Genomic DNA, 18,388 nt, shown 5'->3' with positions numbered 1-18,388 from the left:
GACAACAACAACAACAATAACAACAACAACGATGACAAGAACAACGACGACGAAGACAACGACGACGGCAAGGACGAGAACAACAACAACGACAACAACAACAATAACAACGATAACAACAACAACAACAACAACAACAGCAACAACGACGACAATGACAACAACGGCAACAACGATATCAACGACACCAACAAGAACACCAAAAATACCAACAAGAACAACAAGAACAACAACAAGAACAACAACATGAACAGCGAAGACGACGACGACAACAACAACAACAACAACAATAGAAACAACAACAACAACAACAACAATAACAACAACAATAGAACAACAACAACAACAAAAACAATAGAAACAACAACAACAACAACAACAACGACGACAACAACAACAACCACGACAACGAAAACGACGATGACGACAATAACAACAGCAACGACAACGACGACGACGATGACGAAAATAACAACGACAATGAAGACGATGATGACGATGACGACGATGACGACGACAATAAAAAACAACAAGAACAACAGAAGTATTAGCTGCAACCAGAACAAGAACAACAAAAACAACAACAACGATGATGACTACGATGACGACGACGACAACGACGGTGACTACGATGACGACGACGACAACGATGATAACAACGACAATGACGAGAACAACGCCAACACCGACAATAACAACAACAACGACAACAACAACAACAACAATGACAACAACGACAACAACAACAACAACAACAACAACAACAACAACAACAACAACAACAACGATGATGACGACGATGACGATGACGATGACGACGACGACGACAACAACAACAACAATAACAACAAAAACAACAACGAAAACAATAACAACAACAATAAGGACGATGACGACGTCGATGGCGACCACGAAGAAAATGACGACAGCCACAACAACAACAATTACAACAACAACGACAACAACAACAACAACAACTACAAAAACAACAACAACAACAACAACAACAAGAAAAACAACGACGACGACGACAACAACAATGACGAAAAGAACGACAGTAACAAGAACAATAACAACAACGACAAGAACAACAGAAACAAAAACAAGAACAAGAAGAACAACAACAACGATAAGAGCGACAAGAACAACAAAAGCGCCAGCAGCGACGACCACAACAACAACAACACCAACAATAACAACAACAACAAGAACAACAACAATAACAACCACAAGACAACAACGACGACAACAACAACAACGACGACAACAACGAGAACAATGACAACAACGAAAACTACGACAACCACAACAACACGACAACAAAAACGACGACAAGAACATCGACAACAACAACAACAAAAGAGACAACAACGATAAGGACGACGACAATGACGACAACGACAACAACAACAACAACAACAACAACAACAACAACAACAACAATAACAACGAGACTAGAGATTATAACAACAACAACAACAACAACAACAATGACGACAACGACGAAAACAATAACCACAACGACAGTAGAGACAAGAACGATGAAAACAACAACAACAACAACAAGAACAACAACAACAACAACAACAACAACAACAACAACAACAACAACAACAACAACAACAACAAATACGACGATGACGACGACGACTACGATGACCACAACAACAACAACAACAACAACAACAACAACAACAACAAAAACAACAACAGAAGCAACAACAACAACAACAATAACAACAACAAGAACAACAACAACAACAACAACAACAACAACAACAACAACAACAACAACGAAAAAGACAACAAGAACGACGAGGACCACGACGACGACGACAACAACAACGAGGACAATAGCGATGACGACAACGGCGACGACAACGACGACGAGGACAATAATGATGACGACAACGACGACAACGAAGACGAGGACAATAACGATGAAGACGATGACCACCACGAAGTTGATGACGACAGCCACAACAACAACAACAACAACAACAACAACAACAACAACAACCAAAAAACGACGACAACAACAACAATGATGAAAAGATCTACAATAACGAAAACAACGACAACAACTACAACAACAACAACAACGACAAAAGTGACAACAACAACAACAGAAGCGCCAGCAATGACAACAACAACAACAAAGACAACAAGGAAGACGACGATGACGACGACGACAACAACAAGAACAACAAGAATAAAAACAACAACAAATAACAATAGCAACATGAGAGGCACTCCACCAGAAGCAGGACTATGATTTTGTGTTTCATAGCGTCCCGAACCTAGGTAAACTGTTGTGTTCTATGCTACCCTCACCTTCGAGTTAGTCCTTCATCGTTTCCATCGAGTATCGGGCTAGGTGAGGCTGAGTGAGGAGAGATCGTCGTACACACCCCTGTGTTCGATTCCTTAGGGTTTGCAGAGCCCAAAATCTGAAATTTGGCGCGCCAGGTAGGGGGTGTGTCGAGGTCTCTCCCAAGGTTTGGCTCAACGTAACTAAACGAGCCCATGACGGGGAAACGACGAGTCCGCGCGAAGAGACGGGCTGCCCAAGTGGCGCGAACGGTGCGGGCGGGCCTCGACGCTCAGTTCTATCCTGCCACCTTGACGGTCGACGTCCATGCTGGACAGGCTTACGACGAGCGTCGAGGGTTACCATCTTCACCAACCATGTAGTATCCCCGCGCCACACCGGCCCTTCCACGCATCCGCTGGACTCTTCCCTCGTCAAAGCTTGTCAGCACCCAACGCACAGGCATGACGCGCTGCTGGTGGTGTACGAGCTCCGGCGCGAGCACACTGCACATTAGCGCCGCGTCGGAGCTCGCGCGCGCCACCTCAGGCTCTTCACCGCCAGTGAAGCTCGACCTCGTTCCCGCTCAAACCGTGTCTGTCAGACCATATCTCCAGGGCTTGCAATGGGAGGACTGCGCGGGCGCACCCTAAACCTGCACTTGGGCTCACCCCTACTGGAGATCCGACGGCAGCAGATGGGGGTGCAAGACTCGGCCCCACTGGGAGGGCCTCGCCCAGCGTTACCCGACGCACATCCCATAGTGGGGAGGGAGTACCGGAGGCTTCACTACATCAACCCTCGGGGGCTCACACGGTCCGACGACAACCATATCAGCAAACCTACGAGCCATGGAGGAGACCACACGGACTGTCACTACAACAAGAGGCACGAGCGAGACCCCACGGATAGCCCGAGCACGAACAGGTATGAACAACACCATGGGGGTGATCCCAGGGAGTGGCTTCACGAGGACGCCCAGCACGATGCACTCGCGGGGCACACCTGCTAGTTAGGAGCTGCCCCAGGAAGACGCCTGGGTCTGGGGACCGGGGACCTCTCTCCTTGGACAAGGCAGACGCCTGGGAACTGAACCTCGAACATACGCCCATGTTCCCGGGCCAGGCAATCCCAACCTGGGGGCTGGAGGTGGTATACCCACTAGTAGAAAAATGCCTATCGCTAATATGGCTACTAGTGGCGCACCGTGCATGTGGTGCGCCACTGCTATATAGCAATGGCGCACTAGATAATGGTGCGCCATTAGTACCAATATTACTAATGGCGCACCGACTCTCTGGTGCGCCATTAGTAAGTTAGGCCTGGCCCCCCACCCCTTGCCAAACTTAGTAGTGGCGCACAACAGGAAAGTGCGCCATTACTATTTTTAACTAGTAATGGCGCACCATACCCACGGTGCGCCACTACTAATATTTTTTTTTAATTTTTTTCGAAACTAGTAATGGCGCACCACACCCACGTGCGCCATTAGTAAAAATGTTTATCCATGGCTCATTTCTAATATGTGCGCCATTGGTAACCTGACCCCAGCGGTAGTACCGCTACGCGGAGCGGTACTACCTATCTAACGTGGCTTTGCTAGGGTTTGTAGGGCTGACTCCAGGGGAGCAGAACTACAGCCAGGGGGAGCGGTACTACCTCCAGTGGGAGCGGTACTACCGCCAGGAGCCCATCTAACGTGGCTTTTCTAGGGTTTTCAGGGCTGACTCCAGGGGAGCGGTACTACCGCTGGTGGGAGCGGTACTACCGCTATGAACCCACGTAACGTGGCTTGCTAGGTTTTTAGGGCTGTCTCAAGGGGAGCGGTACTACCGCCAGTGGGAGGAGTACTAGCGCTATGATCCCAACGGTACTACAGCCAGGGCTTGCGGTAGCACCGCTACCAATATTTTTTTTTTAAACTAGTAATGGCGCACCACTCCCTGGTGCGCCATTAGTAACCCTGGTTACCAATGGAGCATGCCTGGGTGCTGCGCCATTCGTAACCTGAGAGCACTAGATATTTTTCCACACACTCACTTTCCCCACATCATTCTCTCCACCTCTACCAATTAACCAATTGTCTCGGCTGCCTCCTCCTCCTCACCTCATTTGCACCATAGATTCACCCAAATTAAGTGGTTAAATTTCCTTTTTTTGATAGGTAAGTAAGGGGAAGATTTCTTTATGTTCTAGATCTACTTTTTTCTCCCTCTCAAATGTACACACTTTGGCCTAGATCTACGTATGTTTGTGGTGTTGCATATGTTTGTGTTTGCAGGTACCGGTATTTGAAATGCGATAGTTGCTAATATTTTTTCAGATTGTTGATTAATTTCGGTTTCGGCTAGAATTTGGCACTATGCATATATTTTTGGTCCTATTTTTAGGCAAAGTCATGCAAAAAAATTTGTTGGTTCTAAAATATCGTTTTGCTCTACCCCGCACGCGACCATGGTCTGCACGATGACCGAAGGCATCGTGAATAGGATTTTGAGATCCGCGAAGGCCGAGATGCTTCAAAAGAATAAGACGGAGATAAGATGCCCGTGTTGAACATGCAAGCTGAAGAGCCTTATGGACTCGGATTCCACAGAGGTGCGTGACCACCTGCTCGTGCATGTTTTCATCGATGGCTATTGGTGGCAAGGTGATGAAGATGATTATGAAGTCGTCCATGGGGGCTGGGCAAGAAATAATGAAAGCAGCAAGACAGCGAGGGCAGGCGACATGATCATGAAGTTGATGCAGGCACAATCATCATGTAGAAGATGCTGGACATGATGATGAGGAAGACGAAGGGCATGATCATGAAGATCAAGATGCCGAAGTAGAGGACGATGGACCATCGATAGGCTCGGTGCAGGACCCTCATATTCTAGAGCTGCTTCTAAAGCAGACGTGTAACGCAAGAGCTGCCGCCCGAGAGAAAGACAAGTTGGATCAACTAGAGATAGACGCGGTTACTCCATTGTATGAAGGATGCAGGCCCCTGGATAGCCGCCTGAAAGTAACGCTCATGGCTCTGGAGATGAAGGTAAAACACAAAATGACCGACAAATGCTTCGACGAGAACATGTCATTCTGGCACAAACGTCTTCCACAGGGGAACAAGTGCCCGTCCAGTTTCGAGGAGGCGAAGAAAATCATTTGTCCTCTCGATTTACCGCACGTGAAATACCTTGTGTGCATGAACGATTGCATGATTTATCGGGACAAGCATGTGGAGTCTACCATATGTCTGATGAGCGGCGTCACTCGATACAAGAACAGGAAGAAAGCTCCTCGAAAAGTGGTGTGGTACTTTCCGATCACTCCTCGTCTGCAGCGGTATTTTGCGGACCCTAAGCAAGCACAGCTCCTGCGTTGGCACGCGGATAGGAAGGAAAAGAAGCGAGAAGATGACGGAAATGATACGAAGATAAATAAAAAAGACAAGATGCTGAGTCACCCTAAGGATGCGAGCTAGTGGCAAACGTTGACCTTCGAACACCCAGAATTTGGGGACGATCCAAGGAACATTATGTTGGGCGCCGGCACTTATGGAGTCAATCCGTTTGGCAGCCAGGGCAGCACACATAGCACCTGGACTGTGTTTGTGTGGATGTACAACCTTCCCCCTTGGATGTGCATGAAGAGGAAGTACATTCACATGAGTATGCTAATTGAAGGGACGAAAGAACTAGGGAACGACATCAATCTGTATCTGGGGCTGCTGAAAGAGGAGCTAGACATGTTGTGGCAAACGCCAGCCAATACATGGGATGCCGCATCGAAACAATATTTCCCTATGAGAGCCGCACTCCTCACGACGGTGCACGACTATCTCTGTTACGGATATGTCGCGGGGCAGGTGGTCCATGGATTTTGTGCATGCGTCAGGTGCATGGAAGACACAACGTATCGCCAGCTGGATAGAGATCCTGGGTCTTTGAAAACCGTGTTCATGGGACATCGAAGGTGACTTCGCGACGATGATGCATGGAGAAAACGCAAGGATCTGTTCGATGGTGAAACCGAACACCGAAGACCCCGACGTACGAGGAGCGGCGAGGAAATAGATGAGCAGTTGAAAAATTGGAAAGAGTTCCCACCGCCGGGAAAGAAGCGAAAGGCGCCAGAGCCGTTGTTGAAGGTATGGAAAGCGAGGTCTGTTTTCTGGGACTTGCCGTACTGGAAGCTCCTCCGTGTGCCTCACGGCCTTGATGTCATGCATATCACGAAGAACGTGTGCGAGAGTCTGCTTGGTACCCTGCTCAACATGCCAGAGAGAACCAGAGATGGGCCGAAAGCAAGGGCAGACTTGTAATCAATGGGCATCAGGGAGGAGCTTCACGCAAAACGCCCTAATGATTATGATGATGGTGATGATGATGATGAGGCGAAGGACACGGAAAGTCGTCACAAAGGCAAAAAGGCTAAGAAGATCGAATATGACTGCCCTCCCGCGTGCTTCACTCTAAGTCCGAAGGAGATCGAGCAGTTTTTCACCTTCCTCGTAGGAGTAAAACTTCCTTACGGTTACGCGGGGAAGACAAGCAGATACTTAGAGTCGGTGAAGCAGAAGTTCGGCAGGATGAAGTGTCATGACTGTCACGTGCTGATGACGCAGATACTTCCAGTTGCAATCAGAGGGATCATGGACACGCACGTCCGTGGAACGCTATTGGGCCTATGCAACTTTTTCGACGTCATCTCTCGGAAGTCGGTTGGCGTGAGGCAACTCAGAAGGCTACAGGAAGAGATCATGGTGATACTATGCGTGCTTGAGATGTACTTCCCGCCCACGTTTTTCGACGTTATGGTGCATCTGCTGGTCCATATCATGGAGGATATCATCCAACTCGGGTCGACGTTCCTGCACAGCTTGATGCCGTTCGAAAGGATGAATGGTGTCATCAAAGGATGCGTTCGCAACAAGGCACGTCCAGATGGAAGCATATCCCAGGGCTTTTCGACAGAAGAGTGCATCTCCTTCTGCATGAATTATCTAGGCATCGAGAACCCCATTGGTCTCCCATGAGTAGGCACCTCGGCAGGCTCGCTGGATGGGGTCACCGCGAGGGTCGCCGTGAAATGCATGTCGACTTCAAGGGTCGACTCGCCGACTTTAAAAGAGCAAACCTAGTCGCGCTACAACACATAGACGTGGTCGATCCTTGGGTGGTAGAGCACAAAACCTTTATTGAGAAGACGTACAATGACTGAAGCCAACAGAGGACAGACGGAGATATAATCAAAGAACACAACTCGTGTTTCACGAGTTGGTTCAAGGACAAGCGTCTGTCATACCCTTTACATGAGGATTCTTCCGAGGAAGAAAAACTCATATTCACCTTGTCACAGGGCACCGAGCATAACCTGATGACCAATGAGGCGTACGATATCAACGGTTACCTATTATACACCGAGGAAAAGGACATGAAGAGCGATTATCAGAACTCTGGGGTAACGATGGAATCCTACACCGATAACGACAAGGACATATACTACGGAAGGATCGAGGAGATCTGGGAGCTGAGCTACGCTGGAGAGAAGGTCCCATGTTCCGTGTCAGATGGGCCAAGGGCGTCCTAAAAGAAGACCGGTATTTCACGACCATGGTTATACACGAATCCAAATCCAAGACCGCGGACGCAAACGTCACCGCGAAAAATGAGCCATGGGTACTGGCTTGCCAAGTGGACCAATGCTTCTTCATTACCGACCCGTCAAAGCCCAGTCGTGTTGTCGTGAGGAGAGGCAAAAGGAACATCGTCGGAATGGATGGAGTCGCCAATGAGCAAGCCTTCGACAAGTACAGCGACCCCAAGATGGAAGATGACGATGACGATGAAGTAGCACACACCACAAGAAAAATGCAGGACCACCCTACCTAAAGGACGTCCGTTCAAGAGAAGAATTAAAGGGGTTCCGGGGCAAAATTATTCAACCGTGAGAAAAAAGGTCAAGAAGATCACTATGAAAAGATAGCTAAGATTGAAACACGACGTGATGGCCGCGTGTGTGTCAGTGGCAAGCTCAATCTTTCATGACTCTTATTTCACGCCACTTGATTTCAACCATGTCACGTAATTCTAAATCTTTGCACAATGTGATATCACCTCATAACATGAATTTTTGTAAGTGTCTCTCTTCCTGACCTTTGTTACATGGTTCTAACATGCTCTCCTCGGGCGCTACTCGTAAAAGATTATCGAGCACACATTATCGAGCACACATTATTTATTCTTAGTAAGAGAATAGATGAACTAAATAGCCGATATATCGAGCACACATTATTAATTACATGCAACTAAAAATCCAAAAAAATAATGAAAATTTAGTAATGGCGCACCAGAAGAAGGTGTGCCATTGCTATCACCTTACTTATGGCGCACCACTAGAAGGTGCGCCATTACTAACTTTCCATTAGTGAATGGCCCTCCAGCGGTACTACCGCTGGAGTGTCGGCGGTAGTACCGCTGCTGCCAGCGGTAGTACCACCAGCTCCAGTGGTAGTACTGCCATGTACTAATGGCGCACCCCTAAATTTTTCACCATTGCTAACTCTCCTGCAACTCGACGGGCTTTCTTCCCCCACTCCCACTGCCCCCTCCACTCCTCCACACCCGAGCGCGCGAGCTTTCTTCCCTCCCTCCCACTACCCCTCCAGTCCTCCACCCTCACCACCGCCACCCCATACCTCGCCGTCGACGCTGCCCTCCTGCAGGCTAGTGCCCACCGGCCGCTGCACCCTGCTTCCTTGCTCTGACCTCCCCTGCTTCCTGTGCGCGCCGACGACCCCGAGCTCCCCTGCCGACGACTCCACTACCGACGACCCCGAGCTCACCTACTTCCTCTGCACGCCGTCCAAGGTGACCTCCCCTGCTCCTTCGCCCCCCTCTCTCTCCATCTTTATTTCCACGGTTTACTTAGTAGGATGAAATGTATCGTGGAACAGATTTATTGGCCTCTGAATCTTGGACCCAAACTTGTTTCTGAGTAAATTTCGTAGTTCTGTTGTGTTTTTTCCGTGCTGGACCCAAACTTGTTGCTATTACTTCTGTTGTGCAAAATTTGAGTCCTATTACTAAAGTACACATTAGTTTTTTCAGAGTTGAGTCTGCATTTGAGGCATTGAATTCTAAGTTGATTTGTCATATCTGGATGGGATTTCCAAACGCACTAGTTTGCAGGCTAATTTGTGATGTGAATGATCTATAATGACCAAATCAAGTTGTTACCTCTCATATTTTGTTACTACAACTGTGTGTTAACATTTTTTTTGTTGGTTGAAACACTACCTACAAGCAGCAACAACATTGATTTTGTGGAATTTATATTCATTTTGGTAGTCAGCGTACCCAATCTTCATTTGGTTAATCTCGTACATACTATACTTTAGACTTAGACTACGAGAGTTCAGTTCATTTACAAACCTGGGAACATCAATCACTACTTTTTCTTGATGCGCCTTTAGTAGTACATCAATCACGTACTATACTTTAGTAGTACATTTCTTTCTTTCTGAATGTTTGGTTTTCTAGGGATCACACCTCCTACTTGGAAAAAGGCTCACTCTGTAGGAGAAGCACCTCCAAGGTGAAAAATATGTTCCAATTTAACCTTCTTTGCTAGATGTGTTCCTTTATGAAGGAAACCCATCAATTTGATGATCTACTACCGCTACTACAAGATGGGTGTTCCCGTTTCTTCTTATGTTGATGTTTCTTCTTATGTTGATGTTAAAAGAACTTGAATCTTCTGAGGTTACTAAGAAGAGAAATGTCGCTTTCTGTGTTGGTGATCTATGCAAGAACGATGGTCCTGCAGCACTAAAGTACATATAATACTTACAGTGGTAGGAATTTGATTAGTTTTCCTGATCTTCAAGTGTATTGGTACCAACCAGTATAGGATATTATACATGAGAAAAGGTTACGCCTTTCTCCTGAAATGTTGATTAATATCCGTTTCGGTTGAGAATGGGGCACTCCTAGGTCAAGAAAATTAGCAAAGGTCATGCCAAATTTTCTTGACCTAGAAGGTGCCCGATTCTCAATCGAAACAAAAACTTAATCTATTAGTTGGGCTGATGAGTTACCTAAGAATTAACATCAACACACCATATTCATTGAATTTAACCAATATGAGCAACACATATTTTCCTACTTAGAGCGAACATGGCCAACAACAATGAGGCCGGCGGTTCGGGCAAGCCATTTTGGGAGCTGTCCCACGAGATGGAGGAAGAACCTCACCGCTATGAGGACGCCGCGGAAGACACTTATCCCGACTACACCACTGATGATGGCAGCAAACGCACAGATGGCAGCCAACCGAAGAGGCAACGGAATGACCAGCGCCCGAACGTGCTCGGCACCGTCAAGGAGGATTTTACTGAAGTGTCCTCTAGTGGGCATCCAACGGCGCCCAAAGAATTAGTCGGTGGTTACGCAGGACAACTCGGGTGCATTCTCCGAAGCACCGTCTCGATCAACACCGAGAACCTAAGGCATAAAGACCGAGGCAATTTGCGCAACCTCCTCTTCACGAATCTGCACGTACAATAGAAGTTCCCCGATGACTTCGCAAACACTTGTCTCTCAGGGAATAAAGTGAACAGTACCGCCGTCACGAAGATGAGCACGACCTGGCTACTTGGAGAGCCTCGGTGAAGAGAAGGATTCTAAAAGGTGATAGTTATGAGAAGATCAAGGAGACAAATCCTTCGATCAGCGGAGCTGACTACCTGGAGTTCAAGGCCTACCACCCATCTTTGATAAATACCATGAAAAGCAGACCCAAATCTATATCAGGGCCCGGTACAAGGTGGACCCGGTAACAAAGGAGCTCACCACAGATCCGAAGGTGAAGGAGCTTGAGCGTGTTCTGGTAAGGAATACACCCCCGCGTAATTAGCTCCATATGGTTGCATTCTAATTAAAGAAGGCAAATTTCTAAATGGTTCGCGTTCCTTCCGCGGGAAACTCAAAGCAGTAGCGCGGGGTCTCCGAGCTCCCCGTCTGCCCCTTGGGACAGCACTTTAAATAGGGTGTTGAACATAATGAAACACAAGGATAAGCTCAGTAAGCCGTCGTCAGCTGGTCGTGTGGCCGGCGATGGCTTGTCCACGAAATGGTCGGAATACTATAAGGCTGGGCGAATGGACAGAAGGACCAGCTCAGAAAGCCAGGAGCGCGAGGTTGAAGAACTCAAGGCACAAGTGGCGTGGATTCCGGAGATAGTCCAAGAGCAAGTGTGAGACCAACTGGGAGCAACGATCACTACCATTATGCCTTCCTTGCATGAGGGGCTGGCAGGGTGGTTTGCGGGCACCAACAGGGGCCGCCCCCGATTCCCAGCTTCACGAGAAGCAACTCGCACAACGCACCGGCATCGGTGCCTCCGGCGGAGGCGGCATTTGTGTCTCCGTCTTTGGCTCTATTAGTGGAGCTTAATGCACCCGGGGGTGGGATGAATACGCCGGCCGACACCTCGCAGCAAGCGGCCCCTAAGTCACTTGCACGCCCGACGTTGGCGGTGCCTCGACATTGGCCGAGCTCGACGCCATCACTGTAAATAAGCCTTGGCCGATGACTTCATCTCCTTGCCTTTGACTGGCACCCTAACTCCCTACATGTTTTCGCAGGGCGCCGCCAACGTTCCATGCACTCTCCTGCACTTCGTGGACGGCGAGTTGATCGATGTCGCCAAGGCCAAAATCGTTGAACCGGGGAACCGTGTGTTCCACGGTAATCCGATGCCACCCACCGTGTATAGGATTCAACTGGTTCGGCTGCTGCGGGGCTGCGAAGACTTGTTACCTCCATAACGACCCGCTGGGGCCGACGAAGATGATGTGATGACCCTCAACGCCTCCTTAAACTGGTCCATGCTTTGGCCGAAGAGCTAGATTCGTTTGGGGGCGAGGGACACCACCCCACAGACAACACCGCCAGTTGTGCCGGCGCCAAGCCATGGCAAGAACGCCGCAACGCTACCGCCGTCAGCTGATCCGAACATGCATATGGCACAGGATTCGAACGACGACGACGATACATTTTCCAACATCGATATATACATCAACGAACGTGGGTACGATGACGAATTATTTGGGCCTCTTTCTCAAGAACCCAACCCTGCAACAGACCATCGCGATCTAGCTGGTACCTCGGAGAAACCCAATTTCAACAGGCGTCATCTGTTTAGTTCTCAGGAGACGCCTCCAGCTACCGCCTTCACCGAGACTCAAATAGTTGAGGTGCGAAATATTATCAGCCCCAACACACTCAAGAAGGTGGTCTCCGAGAAGAACTCGATCCCATTACAGCAGAAGAAGCACAAGGGACGAAAAAGAAAGAATAACAAGGGTGCGAGCCAGCCGGCACCGAGTACGATCCGTGCTCAGGATGGGCCACCAATATCTAAGGATATTGAGAGGAGGGTGCATGTGGCGGGTAGGCTGATGCTACCGACTAATCTGCTCAATGCTACAACCAGTGCTATGCGGAGTCTGCATGACAGTGTTCTTTATATGGAGAAGCGGCGTCTCTCCGAGAATGATGTGGTATACCCGGTTTTCGTGGCCAAGGTGCCAGAGGGCAAGAGCTTTGTCGATAGCAATATTGGTCGTATGATCATCCCGCGGTTTGATGACATCTTCGCTATGTGTAACCTTTATCCACTGCACTACACCTTCACTCGGCTATTTTCGCTCAGTATGGAGATGCGGATCATTAGAGACAAGACCCCAGACATCGTGATAGTCGACCCCTTCTACATGCGTGCCAAGATCTTGGGCAGCGCTAGGGACCGGCAAGTCACGGGTTCATACCTCGAAGGCGTCATTCTGGCGAGCGCAGATAAGGATAACTTCCTCGTGCCTTACTTTTCCGAGGAAGTGATCCCCTCATCGCCCCATAACATATGATTTCTTAGATTTCGATCGTTCCTTTTTTCCCCAAAAATTCCGTGTTTTGTGCAGTGACACACATTGCACACTCATCCACTTAAGCGTGAAATATTCCATGGCCACGTATTTCGACTCGGACCATGAGTCGAAGAAAGACTACACAAATATCAAGAACATTCTTGATGATGCTCTCCCCGGCTACGCCAAATCTGGAGGCACCTTCAGGAGGCCAATTTGTAGGTACGACAAGCACGTGTTCACCCACGTAACCACGTTCCCCTACATAAAGCAGACGCCTGGCAGTCAGAAGGATGCCTACTACGCCCTCCATCACATGCGGGTGATCGTACGGGACGAGCATCACCGTATGCTACCAAATGATCTCAAAGAATGGGTCACACGCTTGTCGGCAATCCAGGACGAGGACATCAGACAAGAATTCTTTCGCATCCAGTTGGAGTTTGCGGAAATCATCTATCAAGATGTCCTTCCTAGATCGGGGCAGTTCTACCTCAACTGTCAACCGTCCAACAGTGAAATAGATACAATGCTACAAATGCAGGCTGACAACGACCGCACATTCATGACCATCACGAAAGACGGCGGCTTCATCCATGCTCCGGTCCCTGTGTCGAGTGGACAGTATTGATGCTATGTAGTTTTGAAATATCGATTAGCTCATGTTGTAATTAAACTTTAATGAACTTGTATGTCTCTTTAGTTTGCATAGTCGTTCAACTTATATGTAATCGATGCTTATATATTATCTGTGAATTGCTACTAACGTTTTGCTTGTCTAGTGCAATAGATGTCGTCGTATGTCGTGTACAAGGGTAAGGTTGCCGGAGTCTACGCGACTGGGAGGAGTGTCAAAGACAGGTTCACCGTTTCAGCGGTAACAGTTACAAAGGGTACACTAGTAGGGCGGAGGCGGAAGTAGATACGTGCGCTATCTACCGGGGGAGAAGATGGATCGGAGGAGGAACCGGATGAAGATCAGTTTCATCGTGATGACGCTCATCGTGACCGCAACGCTATTCTATGTGATGGTAGTTTAGATATCGACTTGTAATGTGAAGAGAAACTCGCTACTCGCGGTCTCGACACTTGTAACGTTCTAACTTTATTCGGTATTTGGAAGTCAGAGACTAATATGATGATTGTATTCGGAGACTAATCTTCTATTGTATTCGATAAATCTGATGTTTATATTCTCTATGCTAATGTATTTTGTAACCTGTGCAAATATCAAAAAAGCAAAAAAAAAATTATTGGCCCCAGCGGTAGTACCGCTAGAGCTGGCGGTAGTACCGCTCGAGGGTCAGCGGTACTACCGCTGCTACCAGCGGTAGTACCGCTGGGCTCGTGCTGTGAGTGAGGGTACCTTACTAATGGCGCACCACTAAAAGGTGCGCCATTACTAACTTTCATTACTGAATGGCCCTAGCGGTACTACCGCTGGAGGACCAGCGGTAGTACCGCTTGCGGACGAGCGGTAGTACCGCAGCTGCCAGAGGTAGTACCGCTGGGCTCGTGTGGCGTATCGGACAATAGTGCGTGATTAGTAACCAAGGCTACTAGTGGCGCACCTATGGGCATAGTAATAGCGCACCATGTGGTGCGCCACTAGTAGCCTTCGTTAGTAATGGCGCACCAACGCTGCGCCATTAGTATCTGCTACTAGTGGCGTGATACTAGTGGCCCACCTATAGTGCGCCACTAATAACCACTATAGGTGCGCCACTAATAGCCTTTTTTCTAGTAGTGACCCGCCCCAGCCTCTAGGGCGCGACGCCCACTTGGGGTTGGAGGGTGGAACACACGCCCATGTCATCGGTGCAGGCTTCATTCGGTTACTAGTAGGTGTTCAGGTACCCGTCACTGCCCTTAGGCTGGGCTAGCCCGGCCTGGGGGCGCGGCCCAGGGTACCAGTTAGGGAACCCCGGGGAACCCAGGGGATTCAGCACCCACCACGTGGGCGAGTCTTCCGGCCGATGGGCGCGGGGGGCTCCCCCTCACTCGAGTAAGCGCTCAGGGCAGGCCACGCAACGGCGCTACAAGCCCGGGGACCGCGACCGGGGCGCACGCCCATGGGGCCTGCATCCCCGGGCCCCGCATCAACCCGTAACACCTCGGCGCCTCCCCCGCGGCGCCACGACGCCACCTCTGCATCGACCCTGACTCGTCCTTCAATTATTCCGGAGCCTACTTCATCCCATGACACTCTCACGTAATAACGAGTCGAGGTTGTATACGCCCAGAGCCTCCAGAGGACACGGAAGGGATCCACACCACGCCTGGTGGAGAAGACAGAGGAATCAACACAGTCCCCCGATGACTTCCGCAATCAGGCGCCTGATGCCTCGGGGTAGGGACACTCGAGAGGCCAAAGCATCCTCGTGACCTCCCATATACACTCCCACCGTGATACTCTCATGTAATAACGAGCCGCGGATGTATACGCCCAGGGCCCCCCGAGGACGCGGTAGGGGTCCACCCCACACCTAGTGGAAGCCCTAAGCTCAGCACTCGAGGGAGAAGGAGGCGGTGAATAGCTAGGATGCCGGACGCTGCTTTTTCTCGTTTCTTCATTGCGTTTTAAGTTGAGGCCCACTAGGGCATTTCCCTTTCTGTTGTATCCTGAGATGTCGAGGGCCTGCAGGTTTCTCTACTTGATGTTTTGAAAAGAAAAGAAGGGTCGGGATTTCGTTTCTATATTCTCTCGCTTTGCCGAACTCGTGTTCTCTTTCCCCCTTTTGCTCTGCTTGGTGTTTCGTGGGAACCTCAGGAGGCTTCGATTCTCCCGAGGCAATCACAAAAAGAGGCAGAATACGGAATCGCTCGAGCGCTAGAAATGGGGCTCCTGGGCTGCACCTCAGGAGCCTAACCGGTCATATTGCCACTCGCCACTGTTGGCGACGTCCAGGAGATCCGGTCAGCGCCGGGAGTGGCGGGCCCCGCCCTATGAAGCGCCAGCTCCGCGGCGGCAGGGAAATTTGCGAGGCTGGGGCTTGGCGACATAGAGCGGTTGAGTGTCAAAGGGGCTCCTGAGCAGCATACCTCAGTGGCCTCACTAGTCACAATGCCACTCGCCCCTAGGGTGCCGGTGCTTTGTCTTGTGAGGAGAAACCTTGGTAACGGGTTGCACCACACGACGATAGGGAAATGCGCGGGACTGGGACCTGCAGACACAGAGTGCCGATTGGGTCTTCAAACTGCCCCAAATACAGGAAGGATACACCACAAACGAGCTCATGCTCGTAGGACAAATCATCAGCATGGCAACATCACAGGCTGGCAACAGTCGCGACCAGTATGGAAGCATCGCACAATCCTCATCATCAGGGAAAACGTTATAAGGTACCCACGACACACGACCTAGCTGTTGTTAAACTTAACACATGGACCTATCAGGAGAACGTGGTTGTGAATCATAAGGACACATCGTCATCGGAGCCAACGCCGCGGCCCTCTATAGTAAGCCTTGTCACTAGGTCTTCCAGATGAACCTCAACCCATTCGTCCAGGGCTCGGATCGTCTGTGGCACCAGATGCAGCACCGAAGCGAAGTCTAGGTCGAGGCGAAGGAGGTGGCTGAAGATGTCCGAGGCGGCCTGACCCAAAAGGTCGCGGCTCTTCTCCTCTGCAAGCGCAAGGGTCTTCTCGGCGCCCGCCTCGAGATGCTCCACTACGCGGTAGAAAAATCCCAAGCACTTGGAGTCGCCGAGAATCAGGGGACCGGAGATGCCTTTTCCATGGATGTCGCTTAGAGCGCGGGTAGCCCTTCGCTTGAGGGACCGGAACATCATGGAGCGCTTAGGTTGAAGGGTGCGAGCGTGTGCTGCCTCTTCGGACGCCTCGCCAACCAGGGAAGTCGCGCCTTTCATATGTTTGCAGATATTAGATAGTTTATCCTCGGTAGGGGCCCACGCGTCCAGCGCGGCCTGTCGGCTTTCCACTTCCTTATCCAGCCTTCTCCGGAGGGCAATGACCTAATCTTGCAGGCAGCCACTGCGCTTGAGGAAATGGGACTCCTGGAGCCTCAATGTCGCATGGTAATCGAGAAGAAGGGAACGTCGAGCCTCCGCCACCCCCATGTCTATCTCCTCCCGAAGCTTCGTTTCACAAGAGGCAAGGGATTCCTCGGCAATTGACAACTGGTGCTCCCTCGTCTCTAGCTGCTCCTGGTCCAAGCACTACTCCACCTCTACAAGCACCAGCAAGTCGGCGGATGCTCGAGGACCGGCGTGGAAGGACTCCGCCAGCGGGGGCCCCAGTGAGGACCTCGGCGGCGCTTGCTCTTCAAGACGGGCAACGAGGGCGCAAAGCTCCCTATGGCGTTCTTCGGAGGCCTTGCACCGAGAATCAGCCTCATGAGCGTCAACGAGAGCGCGCTTGTGGGCTTCTACCGCTACAGCGAGGGTTGCCTACGACTCTGTGTTAGTGCCCTACCGCTGCACGCGGAAGAGGTTCACTGGGACCTCAAGCTGGCGCCACCCCGACGCAAGGTACTGGCCCTCACCTTCCCGGCGGAATTCATGACTTGCAAGCCCCACCACAGACGTTGAAGCGTGTCCGGTGCGGTGCGGAGCAAGCCCCATGGTGCGGTAGGCGAACTCGAGACAGGCTCCAGAAGCTAGCAGGGGTCCTCGCCTCCCGTACAACGAGCAAGAGAAGCGCGCAAGGAATCACCCAGCCCGGGTCCATGCCCGGGGGCTAGGGGCTCCCGTGTGGCTGTTTCGTCAGCATTGAGCGCCCCACTATGCCCCTCATCTCCATGCTGAAGGGGTCCAAGGGAAAGGCGGGACATGGCTCTAGGAGTGGCCACAGGCGAGGGGATAGACATCCCACCGAAGTATCGGAAGCCGCAATCGAAGAAGACCGCGGGGGGTTCACGTGCATAAGGCTCAAGAGACCGAGCCCACGTGGAGTGCGAGAGAAGAGGCCTCGGGATGCCCGACGACCTCCTATGCAGGCGGCGTTGATCTGCCTCCCCGGCCACCGAATGGAAACCTGAAGAACAAGGGTTCACAAGATAGGCGCATAAACGGAGGACGAGGGGGAACACAGGTGCTTACTCGTCAATGGCCAACCACTTCTTCCTCGTAGGAGGCCCTCGCGCCCGGTGGCGGCCGTCCTCGAGCAACCTCCTCTGCCAGCCGGCAGTGGCAACCCAGCGT

The sequence above is a fragment of the Hordeum vulgare genome, chromosome 4H (assembly GCF_904849725.1).
Source record: "Hordeum vulgare subsp. vulgare chromosome 4H, MorexV3_pseudomolecules_assembly, whole genome shotgun sequence".
In the NCBI taxonomy this organism is placed as follows: domain Eukaryota; kingdom Viridiplantae; phylum Streptophyta; class Magnoliopsida; order Poales; family Poaceae; genus Hordeum; species Hordeum vulgare.
This window is presented reverse-complemented; position numbering follows the sequence as displayed.